The 12872-nt window shown below is 34.3% G+C and overlaps 1 long non-coding RNA gene across 1 annotated transcript; it reads left to right on the top strand.

Annotated features, from left to right (window-relative positions):
- The first annotated feature begins 2071 nt into the window (after window positions 1–2071).
- Window positions 2072–7429, top strand: LOC136035077 (uncharacterized). The gene is made up of 3 exons (XR_010619321.1): window positions 2072–3435; window positions 4424–4539; window positions 7101–7429. It is a non-coding gene; the product is annotated as an uncharacterized LOC136035077 (long non-coding RNA).
- Window positions 7430–12872: the final 5443 nt, after the last annotated feature.

Raw genomic sequence — 12872 nt, 5'->3', positions numbered from 1 at the left:
TGCAAACTTTCCCTTTTCAGATTGTTTACCAAAATTATGACATCGTTGAAAATTTTGGAAGAAAAGAAAAAAGAGAAAAACCAGACACCCTCGAGGATTTGTTAACTTTCACTTTTCAGAATGCTTACCAACATTATGAAATCGTCAAAAATTTTGAAAGAAAATGAAAGAAAAATTTTGGAAGAGGCAACATTTTACTTTGACGCCAAAAGCCTGGCAAATTCGTATCAGGTGATTCTTTCTCTTTGCTTATAGCTTTCTTTTTTCAATTTTTTTCTTCCTTTTTTTCATGGCCTAAATTTCTGCAATTTTATATGGTCAACGAAAACGTTACCTATCTGTCACTGTTTTCACTCTCTCTATTTCTTATTTATCCTCTTCCTTCTTTTTAGCTAACGGATCCCAATATGTGAGGAGCAATTTATTTTTCTAGGTAGGAGTGAGCCAGAAGGAATTGACTCTAAAACGGGTAAACTCTTCAGCCTTAAAAAAACCGAAACCAGGAACCCTCCAAGATCTGCAAACTTTCGCTGTTCAGGATATTTACTAAAATTGTGAAATCATCGAAAATTTTGGAAGAACAGGAAAGTACAATTTTGGATGAAGCGACGTTTTACTTTGACGCCAAAAACCTGAAATATTCGTATCAGGTGGTTCTTTCTCTTTGCTTATCGCTTTCTTTTTTCAATTTTCCTTCTTCCTTTTTTTTCAAGGCCTAAATTTCTGAAACTTTATTTGGACAACAAAACGTTACGTATCTGTCACTATTTTCACTCTCCTTATTTCTTATTTATCCTTTTCTTTCTTTTTAGCTTACGTATCCCAATATGTGAGCAGCGATTTATGTTTTTAAGTTGGAGTGAGCCAGAAGCAATTAACAGTAAAACGGGGAAACTCTTCAACCTTAAGAAAACACCTGAAGAGATACCCTCGAAGATTTGCAAACTTTCCCTTTTCAGAATGTTTATCAAAATTATGACATCGTTGAAAATTTTGGAAGAAAAGAAAAAAGAGAAAAACCAGAAACCCTCGAAGATTTGTAAACTTTCACTTTTCAGAATGTTTATCAACATTATGAAATCGTCAATAATTTTGAAAGAAAAGAAGGAAAATTTTTGGAAGAGGCAACGTTTTACTTTGACGCCAAAAGCCTGGCAAATTGGTATCACGTGATTCTTTCTTCCTGCTTATCGCTTTCTTTTTCCAAATCTTCTTCCTTTTTTTTCATAGCCAAAATTTCTGAAACTTTATCTGGACAACGAAGACGTTACGTATCTGTCACTGTTTTCACTCTCCTTATTTCTTATTTATCCTCTTCTTTCCTTTTAGCTTACGTATCCCAATATGTGAGCAGCAATTTATTTTTCTAGGTTGGAGTGAGCCAGAAGCAATTAACAGTAAAACGGAGAAACTCTTCCAACTCAAGAAAATCCCTCGAAACAAGAAACCCTCGAAAATTTGTAAACTTTCCCTTTTCAGAATGTTTACCAACATTATGAACTCATCAAAAATTTTGAAAGAAAAGGAAAGAAAAATGTTGGAAGAGGCAAGGTTTTACTTAGACGCCAAAAGGCTGGCATATTCGTAACAGGTGATTCTTTCTCTTTGCTTATCACTTTCTTTTTTCAATTTTCCTTCTTCCTTTTTTTTTCATAGCCTAAATTTCTGCAACTATATCTGGACAACGAGAACGCTACGTATCAGTCACTGTTTTCACTCTCCTAATTTCTTATTTATCCTCTTCTTTCTTTTTAGCTTACGTTTCCCAATATGATAGCAGCAATTTTTTTTTTAGGTTGGAGTGAGCCAGAACCAATTATCAGTAAAACGGGGAAACTCTTCCACCTCAAGAAATTCCCTCGAAAAAAGAAACTGTTGAAGTCTGCCAGTTGACCAGCAGAGAACTGCAACGTATGCATCTTTATCCACCAAACAATTGCTGATAATTAAGAAAAAACTTGGACGAAAACAAATTTTCATTAAAGATGAAATAAGCAGTTTCGTCTCTGATACTGATGTATATTCATTTTCAATGGACGTGATTAAATTTAATAGTTTCCCAATAGGAAATTCCAACTTTGTTTTTTTTGTATATATTCTTCGATTAAGGCCCGTGTCAGTAAATCCACCTTTTATTCCTCTTACTTGTCTAGAGATCCGAAATAGACTTGAATCCACGGGATTCTTTAATCTATAGCAAGAATTTCATTATGATAAGCTGACAGTCAACATGAAGCAAAGAAAGGACAAGCACTATGAAGATACTTTTGCAAACATTGGGCTTGGAATTTGTAAAGAACAGCATCTCCGGTATGTTTCAACACGAAAATTTGGATGTATGTCGCGAGCCATCTCAGAAGAAACTACGAAATTATATTTTCATTTGTGTAAGGAAGGCAAAGTGCCGGTTACTTTGAAGCCCACAAACAATAAATGCTGAAAAATAAACAAAACACTGGTAAAGTAACCGAGCTCAAAACATCTTACACTGACTGCCATGGATTTTCTTTCTTCGGTGGCAAGAAATAAAAGGATTGAAGAAGAAGCAGCAGAAAGTTTTTTAAGCTTTGCAAATGACAGCAAACGAAGAGCTGGTGCATTAACAAAATTGGTACTTTTTAATGATGCAAGAGTAATGCTTCAAAGAATCATTGCTATGGATAGACTTAGTAAACAGATCTATGAGGTACGTCAAAGGGTTTAAAAGTATCCCATCTGGTGAAATAGTTAAATGTTTTTGTTTAATTTGATGGTCAAGAACAGTTGAGAAGCATAAGCCGTGGTACAGTTCAATTTTGAAGTGCTCAAAGAAGTTTATTCTACTAGAAAACAGTTTCCATTGCAACTAGCATTTGCAATTACTACTCTCAGGCCCCAAGGCCTAAGCTTGGAATATGCTATCGTCGATGTAGGAAGCGTCAGATATCGTTGATATACTACTACTACTACTATTAAAACTGTAGTAGCAGTAGTCCGTTTCATCTTTGAATTCAGAAAAAAATACTGTAAGACAATAGTTTCTGTGTTTCTGTGTTTTTATTTTAAATTTTTTCTTTGGCAAGTATGGCAAGTAGGTTAGGTTTCATGTTTATGTGTATTTCATGTTTTAATTTATACACAAACCCCTTTTCTTTGTTTCACCTTATTCTAATAATGCCAATTTAGTTTCATTTCTTTTTTCAGGTGCTTCATCTAAAGTGATATTGACAGTTTTCAGTTCTAGGTTGGGACAATCTTACTAATCACTTTTCACGTTTGCAGTTTTTCAGTAATTTTTTTAGAGTTTTTAGGTTACAAGTATTTTGAGAAAGAAGACAGTGCCTCAAGTCGACAGGGAATTAGACAGCAATTGCAATGGTATCACAAGAACGAAAGAAGAAACTTAGGGAGAACGAAAGATATGAAAGCCAAGATAAACCAGTTGCTGGCAAAAGGGTAAGTTATAGGCGGTTTATAAGAATGAAAACAGTCAAGATGCACACCATGAAATTTCACCGTAATAACTTGTGGTATAATATCGTTCCCATAAGTAAGGGTGATTCCCATAAGTCGGGGTGGTAATGAGGTGTGAGTAATGACCAGATCGGCCCAAGAGTTACCGAAACTGATGGAATAACCAGTTTCATAGCAATAAATGCATCAAAAATCACATATTTTATATTGTTGTTTTATTCAATAAAAGAAATTCTAATTTTAAAGTTCTCTTTCAAGATATACGCACACGTAACGTTTACTAAAAAAAATATTTTTCTTATAGAAAAAATCATGATTTACATATGGTATATAATCTTCAATTCGTATTTTGAAAATATCACAAGTGAAATTCTTTCCTGGAGGCTCCTTGAGGTGGGACATGGATGACCATAAGTTCCCTCCATGAGTCCATTCGGATTCAAGTCAAACAGAATGTTTAAATTAAGTTCTTTGGGTCCCCATTCTTAAATAGTATAAGCGGAGTATGCAAATCATGGTGCTTATATGAATATGCAAATTATATCCCCTCTGGAATACAGGCAATATGTACCGGATGGCCCCATAGGAAACGTCGTTACTAGGGAGGTTCATGACTGGGTCTTGTTGCTAGGGGCTGTTAGGAATATGCAAATTATATCCCCACTAGAACATGCAAATGAGGTAATCTGGCAATCTATCTAGCTGACAATATAGGCAATTTGGTTGCTAAGGAAGGTCATGACCGGATTTAGTTGCTATGTTAACTGACCATTAAAATTATGTCCTCATGGGCCCAAATGCCCCATACTACTATTTTCACCTTCTCTATCTCTCCTTAAGCTTCTTCCCGGGCCAATTTTTGTTCAGGTGCTTCGTGTTTGATATTTTTTGGGAGATGGTGATTAATTATAATAAGTTAATCAATTGTTATTGTAAGAATATTTTTTTTAAAATAAGCCTTATGTTTCAGGTTCTTACAGCAGCATGGCCTTTGTCCATAAAAAGAATCAGAAGAGGTAATCAGAGTTGTCTCGCTGCAAGACGTCAAACGGCGGAGAATGCATGAGAAACTTTCACAAAAAAGTAGTAAGTTTTTTGTCCTTAAGTTCTGCATGACGATGGATGTTTGGATTGGGCTTCCAAAACCCAAAGCCATTTCGATGGGTAGCTTTTTCTTTCAAATGGGAAAAAAGCTTCTGGAAGAAATAGGGAAGAGAAGATGCACTGATTATAAGACTTACTTCACCGATTTGGTTGAAAGCTGGTTAAGTAATGTTCTTTATTCCTTAATACATAGTCATAGTGATGTGACTAGGCTATTACTATGCATTGTTTTAACCCGGCCGTAAACAACTGAAGGTCTAATTTTAATCCAGTTGATAAAATTTGTCAGAATTAAATTTATTATTGTTAAATCAATAGTAGAGCACACCATTTTCAGATAGTTATTGTTTTAGAGAGAAATTTGTGGGATTAAATTATTAATAATCTTATCATGAAAATTATTTTTAGTTTAATGATTAACTGTAACAGATCTAATGCTTACCCTTAGTTTATTTTTTTTGAAAATAATGTTTTTATATGCATGGTTTAATTTTTTACGAATAGAACAAGTTAAGGGGAAGGGTCAAAACTTATAACCCTCCCTTGGATGCAGCCTTGTATGCATTAACAAAAATTTACAAACAAACACTTAAACTATGGAAAAAACTGTAATAACGCAAACTATAAATATAACATTTTATATTATTTCAGCGTTGTATAAACATGTCCACAAAATAGAAATTTGTGTTTGGAATCAGGTTTCCAGATATACCGACACCTAATATAAAGATATATTTGAATCTTTTTCTTTTAGCAGTACCTGAATGTACTTCCGTGACTAATGATATTTTATTCATTAATAACAAATACGGTTAGCTTTGTCGCTTATTCATATTCCTTTTTTCTCTCAACTGTATGTTTTTCTAGAGTTTACTTGAAACAACCACCCCCAACCCCACTTCCTCACCTAACTGTTGACCAATGCTCATTATACCCTAATCACTGAAATTTAATCAGGAATATTTTTATGGAAAAATTCAATTTATTGACAGCTTCTTGTTCTATAAATCAAGCCTCTACAAAAAGTGCTTTTATTCCCTCCTACTCCCTTAATTGAATATTAAAACTGGTGAATATTTTTTTTCAAACTATCCTTAAAGTTTCCCTGCCAATTAATAAAAACTACACTGAAAACTTTGCTATCTACATCTAATAGTTTTTGACTGCCTAACACCGGCCAAATAAGCTATATAATATATTTTTCAATTGTTCAATGAGGCAGTTTGTGTTTTTGTTATCGGCAGCTGAAACGTTTATTTGACGCCCCTTCCACCATTAATTGCTCAGGAGAATATTCATCCCTATTTTGGTTTGGGCTGCATGAAAATTCTTCAGTTTTCTTTATATGAGATTTATTCCTGTTTTCAAACAGTATTAGGGAACAGGGTAAAGAAAAACCTACTCAAGAGCAATTTTAGGTAATCTTCTCCCTTTTAGTAGACTATTCTATGTTGTTTCTTTCCCTAAATAACATGAATTCCTTAACAACAACAACCCCTCCCTCCCAAAAAATATACAACTTCTGTAGTAGCGAAATTTCAAATTTAATTTGCTTATACTTGCAACTGTGCCTTTTTACTTTATAATACTGAAAAATAAAATTTTAAAAATACAAAATGATCATAATCGTTAGTTTATGTATTTGAAATTCTACGCCCCCAGCATTTGTGTTCAGAGAGGTATAGTTGCAGAAAGGGACAGATTTGTGTTTTTATGGCACTTGGTATTTGTATTGGCTATGATTGATTCAGAAAAATGAGAAAAAATGAGATATTTTTACTTACGAACAGGTGATAGGATCTTAATGAAATTTGACGCTTAGAAGGCTATTGTCCCTTAGAGCTCTTATTTTAAATCTTCACCGGATCCGGTGATATTGGGGAGAGTGGGAGGGGGAAACCTAAAATCTTGGAAAACGTTCAGGGTGGAGGGATTAGGATGAAACTTGGTGGGAAAAATAACCACAAGTCCTAGATACGTGATTGACATAACCGGAACAGATCTGCTCTAATTTGGGGAGATGGAGGTAGGGTTAATTTAAAAAAAAGAAAAAATTAGGTATTTTGAACGTACGAAGCAGGGATTTGACCTTGATGAAACATCATATTTAGAAGGACCTCGTAACTCAGGTCTCTTATTTCAAATCTCGACCGGATCCAGTGTTGTTGGGAAGGGGGAGTTGGAGGGGGACCGGAAATATTAGAAGAGGCTTAGAATAGTATGATCAGGATGGAACTTGGTGGGACACCAACATACCGGCTGGTATTTTCTTGGAATGAAACTTAAAAAAAAAGGTGTTAGCAATTCCAATAGTATATCATGGTAGGGATTGTCTATTATCAAAATAAGATGCAAAGAAACTAATGCGCAAGTGGACTTGCAAATATGTTTTGGCCTTTTCTCCAACTAGCCAGGGTTTGACGGCAACTCAATTTTAATTCAAAAATATTAGTAGAAGAATTTATTTTGTCTGAACTTACAAAAAACTTTCTGTGCAACTTCCATAGTTAGTAAATCTATTAAAACAATCTCTTTTTGTCTAGATCTGAAGTTAATCCTAGTACCTAGCAACCCGGTGATCGAAGACAGACAAGAAAGAACAATAAGAAAAGAACAAGACAGAAGAATCAAAGCGCAAAGAGTCAAGACAGAATCAACAGGACAAAGTCGAAGTCAAGACCAGTCAGAACAGGACAATGTTAAAACAAGACAAAGACAAGACGAAGAATCAATACAGAAGAAAAAAAGAGTCCAAGAGTTACAAGTAAGAAGAAGACGTAAAAATGAGAAAAACAAGGATGTTCTTAGATTTAAGCCAAAAGATTTAGATGTTCGTAGATTTAAAAAAGAATGTCAAGTTTTGTTGGATATAGGAGAGATGAAGTATATTTTATTGCGAAAATAAAACATATTAAAGCTTCAATGTCATGTCTCCATCAACTGATAATCACTTTCTAGGATACAGAAATTTTTTGATATTATTGGATGGTCCCAATTGACAAGATTCCAAATTCAAAAATATCTTGAATTGGTAGTAGACTGATTTAAATTTTTTTTTGCAAAAAAAAAACATAAGCACAGAAGTGCCTCTCCTCCTTGGCCAAGTTGTATGATTTTACTTTTACATTTCTATTTCATATGTGATTTCACTTGTACCAGCCTTGAAGCCTACAAGGTTTTTCTTTGGTATATAGTTTGCATAGTACTCAAAAAGAGTTGCTCTTTTTTTTCTAGGATACAGACATTTTTGATATTATTGGATGGTCCCAATTGACAAGATTCCAAATTCAAAAATATCTTGAATTGGTAGTAGACTGATTTAAATTTTAGTAAAAGCAGGTAGCACCATTCTAGTAAAAGCAGGAAAAGCTTGCTTTTAAAATGCTGATCTCAATCCAAATCTTCCCATAACCTTAAAGTCTTGCTGACCAACCCCTAAAGAAGTACACTTTGATAACTAATTTGTGCAGTTCTTGCCAATTTTCTTGTGTTAACATTTCTCAAAAGTATTGTGCACCAAATAGATCTTCTAGATACCAATTATGCCATTTGTCAATTTATATTTTTCACTCTCAATCACTCCAAAAAGTTTCTGTTGACATTTGGGTCATCAAAATGTAATGCTAATAGTTCAGAGATTGACAACCTACTCAGGGACAATTAGAGAGCTGGCTGTACAACTTTGCTGTGGCGGAGATTCAACTCTGGGCCCAGAATTCCCAAGCAGAGGATCAATCCATTGTGCTGCATCAAGGGTTACAGCAAAGGGCATAGAAAAGATGTTTGAAATTGTCAAAACTGAACAAAAAAGAAATACGTGGTTAGAAGATAAGTGACAGTGGGAATTAGAACGAGTCACTAACGAAAATGAAGAAAAAAGACGTTTGCGTCTAGAAAACTTGTAACAACAAGGATAGATACGAATTAAAAACGAAAGTTCAATTAACGATATCTGTGCTGCAGCCATGATAATGTTAAACTTGCTGATGTCTTGAATAATTCTTCAGTTTGTGCTCAGTTGACCATGTTCAGTTTTCAGCAAGGTTTTATTTTATTTTCCATCCATAAAAAGGCATGCATAGTCGGACAACTAATTATTCATACAGTCTACTTCCCACTTCGGAAGTACTTCCAAGTCAGTATTTAATACTAATTGAATAGCGTACTAGACTTGAAATATTTTGTTGACAAATAGCATTGATAGTTTTGACTGATTATATTTATATATTTTTTCAAGTAAATCACAATTCTTTAAACCTCCTTATTTGACAGGGTACCATAGAACCGTTTTTGAAACTCCAACCGAGTTGCTGGTGTTATTTTCTTATTATTATTATTTAATATTAAACACCTGCTACCTGCATCTCCTTCCGATAATTTTGAAAACAAAAGTGATTCAGATTTTTGGCAAATTAATTCTGACCATTTTATATTTCAGGAGTTTCCTACTTGCTTGTGATAGAGCTAAATGGCCTATTGTTGGTGTAATGTTTGCACTCGATAGGTTCAATCGAGTTCAACCCTTCTCAGCAATACCAACAGATATACATCAGAAGCTGGAAGGCAACATCACGTCAATTAATATTAGCCACGAGGATGGCTAATCAATTAATTGTAGTGTGGAAGGCTTTTTTTAAACAACATTGGGAAGAATTACGCTCTTCTCCCGTGTGTTCTTGCTATAATTTGTGATTCTTTCATCCCAAGGGTGAATAACCTTCCATTTCTGTTTCTGTTTTTTTTTTTTTTAATCTAAAGTGATTTAGATTTTTTCAAATTAATTCTGACCATTTTATATTTCAGGAGGGTCCTACTTGCTTCTGACAAGATTTAGGATTTTGGAGTTATGTGGCTTATCCGTGGTGCCATGTTTGCATTCCATAGTTTCTATCAAATTCAGCCACCCCACCAGCAATATCATCAAAAATACAGCAGATACTGTAATGCAACATCATATCAATTAATATTAGCCATGGGGGTGACAAACCAATTAATTGTACTGTGGAAGGCTTTTTTCTACGCAACCAACATCATAAAGAGTTACATCCTTATCCCGTGTCTTATTGCTAGAATCCCAAGGGTAAATAACCTTCCATTTTTCCTTCTGTTTTTTTTTTATATCTGGTATGCATGGTATTATTATTGGATTTTAGGAAATGATATTGGTATCTTATATTGAAAAATTTAAAAAATATTAAAGAATCATAGTTCTTGTTTTAGAAGACAAAAATATAATGGGCTGGATGAACCTTATAAGAATTATGTTTACGTATGGCTCAATTACTGTGAATAGTAACTGCTTGGTCAGCAACTGCTTGGTCAACTATCTTCTGGTTAGTTTTTATTTGGGGTACAAGGCTTAAAACTACCCTAAAGAGGCTCTTCCACCTTTTCCTTGATATGAACTGAAAGATCAATCGTTAGTGTTTGTACGATAGCCGAAAATGTTGAAAACAAAATTAGTTCCTGTTGGTGCAAGCTGAATTGGTCGAAAAATTATATAGGTACTGTTTGGTGTTACTTCCGACAACTATATGGTTGGAGTCCAATTTATATTTTAAACGTTTTAAAACATTTAGCATTTTCGCCTTTCAAACCCCTTCGTTTGTTATCATCTCTCAGGTACCTTTCTAGTTCCTCATTAATATTACCTGCTGACTCTTCTTCATCTCTTGTCGAAGTTGCAAGTCTGCTGTCAAACATGCTGTCAATCCAACCTGCTGTTCCTCCTCTCCTTTTTTGGATACAGGGGTGCAACTAGGATTTTAAGTTTGGAGAAGGGGTTTAAAGAATGTGTCAAAACAATTGTCCAACAAATGCCGATAAATTTCGACTTACAAGCTAGATTTCCAATGTAAATAGTTTCAATTTCGAAGGTATTGGCACCGCATACCGAGCTTCCCCCTTCCCCACCTAGTGAAATCCCCTCCCTTAACTATGCCCCTAACTGGATGGCATGGTTTTAGTCGAATGATTCATGGATCTCTTACCCACGCAAGTGAACTATCATTACACCAAAACATATGATTTATTGTATTCTATTTAGTTGTTTTGGTAGAAATTTTACGTCTGTGACCACACCATTTATTTCGAATATTGATGCACCAATTGTGATTTGACAAGTAGGTGTAAATTGACAAGCATTGACAACAAATATGCTTTGACTTCATTTGACTTACCTCTGCTGATCTCTCCCCCATGGTCAGACTTAGCTGCTGGCTTCATTTCTAAGGACTGGACAAGAAAAAATTACCATAAAAAATCACGTACTATTTTCTTGATAAGTTACGAATAAAAAATAAATCAGCCTGTTTTTTTGTTTTTTTTTGCGGATATCCCATTATGACACTGACTTGGTATGTCAGTGACCAATTATGGCCTGATATATCGGCCAGCCATTATATCGGCCGGGCTCTAAACCGTTTAGAAGCACCTACTTTCTTCTGATGTTTCCGCTTAATAAGCCAAAATTGACTCCCAGGCATCTATCTAGCATTCTTCAAACCTCCAGATAATTGGACTTAAGAAAATACCGAACCCTTCTTAACCTGATTGTATTCTCCTAAAGTTTCAATGTTCTAACCAATCTAACACTCTTGAAAACGAAACTGCTATAGAAAATCCACTGGTATTACCCCTGAGCCAAATGAATTTTTTAAGCTCCAAATTTTCAGATTTAAGATAATTAATATTAATTGAATTCAAATCAGACTTAAGATTAATATTAATATTTCCTTATATAGGGATTTAGGAGAATATTCACTGAATGCTCTATACCCAAATTTAATTAAAAATGACCTTACGAAATATTTTTAAAAACCAATAGATATTAACAAAGAACCTGTCATAAGTAGACCTATAAGATCAGCAGCGAAAAAAGCTGGGCTGGCATTAAAAACGTGTTTTTAAATCATTTTCTTTCATTTCAATGAATCGCCTCGTTTCATGACAATTTATTAATCAGCCCTCGTTGAACTGGTAAGGAAGCTGGGACTGTTTTGAAAAACTGTTCATTTTAGTTTTATTGATTTTATCCTCTTGTAAGTTGTTTTTTCTTACTTATATTTCTGAGGACGGCCCTTGGACATAGGGCCGAAATATTCATTCTAATTTGTTTCTCACTGTCTTGAAAAATTCCCTATTGTTCTTTTTGTTTTTGGTGTTTGTGATGGAAAGGCAGTGTGGTCTTCATCGTTATTTATATCACTTGGTTACCTCCAGTGTAAACATCCAAACGCTGGAAACCTACTTACCGGTGACGGAAATGAACAAAATACAAGTCGTCTTTGTCGGGAAGCTAATTTAAAACAAATTGTTAATATGCCAACCAAAAAAGGTGGTACTTCCCTTGACATTATTTTTACAAACATGCATGAATTCTACCAAACACCCAATTCCCTCCCCCCCTCTTGGTGCCAGTTACCATCCTACGCTTTTACTAAAATCCGATTCAAGATCATATCCGCAAGGATCGTTTCCGATTTGGAGAATTGTTTAATTAAATTAAAAACTAATAAATAGAGAAGCTTTTAAACGAAACGACAATAGAAATTAAATATAATAGAATTATTAGGAAAGAAGATTTAGATATTGGGATGGAATACACGATTACAGGAATCAAATGGGTTGCAGCTAAACATGGAAAGAAAATCACTAACATTATTGATTTTAAAGGTGAAATGGTTGATCTATTTGTACCTAAGCGTTTTGATTCTAAAGCAGTTGGTCTTGAAAAGAAATTTATTTATATGACTTGGTTACCTCAAGTCTAAACATCCAAACGCTGGAATCCTACTTACCGATGACGGAAATAAACTAAATACAAGTCGTCTTTGGCGGGAAGCTAATTTAAAACAAATTGTTAATATGCCAACCACAAAAGGTGGTACTTCCCTTAACATTATTTTTACAAACATGCATGAATTCTATCAAAGACCCAATTCCCTCCCCCCTCTTGGTGGCAGTTACCATCCTACGCTTTTGCTAAAATCCGATTCAAGATCATATCCGCAAGAATCGTTTTGGATTTGGAAAATCGTTTAATTAAATTAAAAACTAATAAATAGAGAAGCTTTTAAACGAAACGACGATAGAAATTAAATATAATAGAATTATTAGGAAAGAAAGAAGATTTAGATATTGGGATGGAATACACGATTACAGGAATCAAATGGGTTGCACCTAAACATGGAAAGAAAATCACTATCATTATTGATTTTAAAGGTGAAATGGTTGATCTATTTGCACCTAAGCGTTTTGATTCTAAAGCAGATGATCTTGAAAATAAATTTAAAAAATTAGATAAAGGTATGGTT

Source organism: Artemia franciscana, chromosome 13, assembly GCF_032884065.1.
Source record: "Artemia franciscana chromosome 13, ASM3288406v1, whole genome shotgun sequence".
Lineage (NCBI taxonomy): Eukaryota > Metazoa > Arthropoda > Branchiopoda > Anostraca > Artemiidae > Artemia > Artemia franciscana.
The sequence above is the reverse complement of the archived record's forward strand: the minus strand, read 5'-3'. Positions and strand labels throughout refer to the sequence as shown.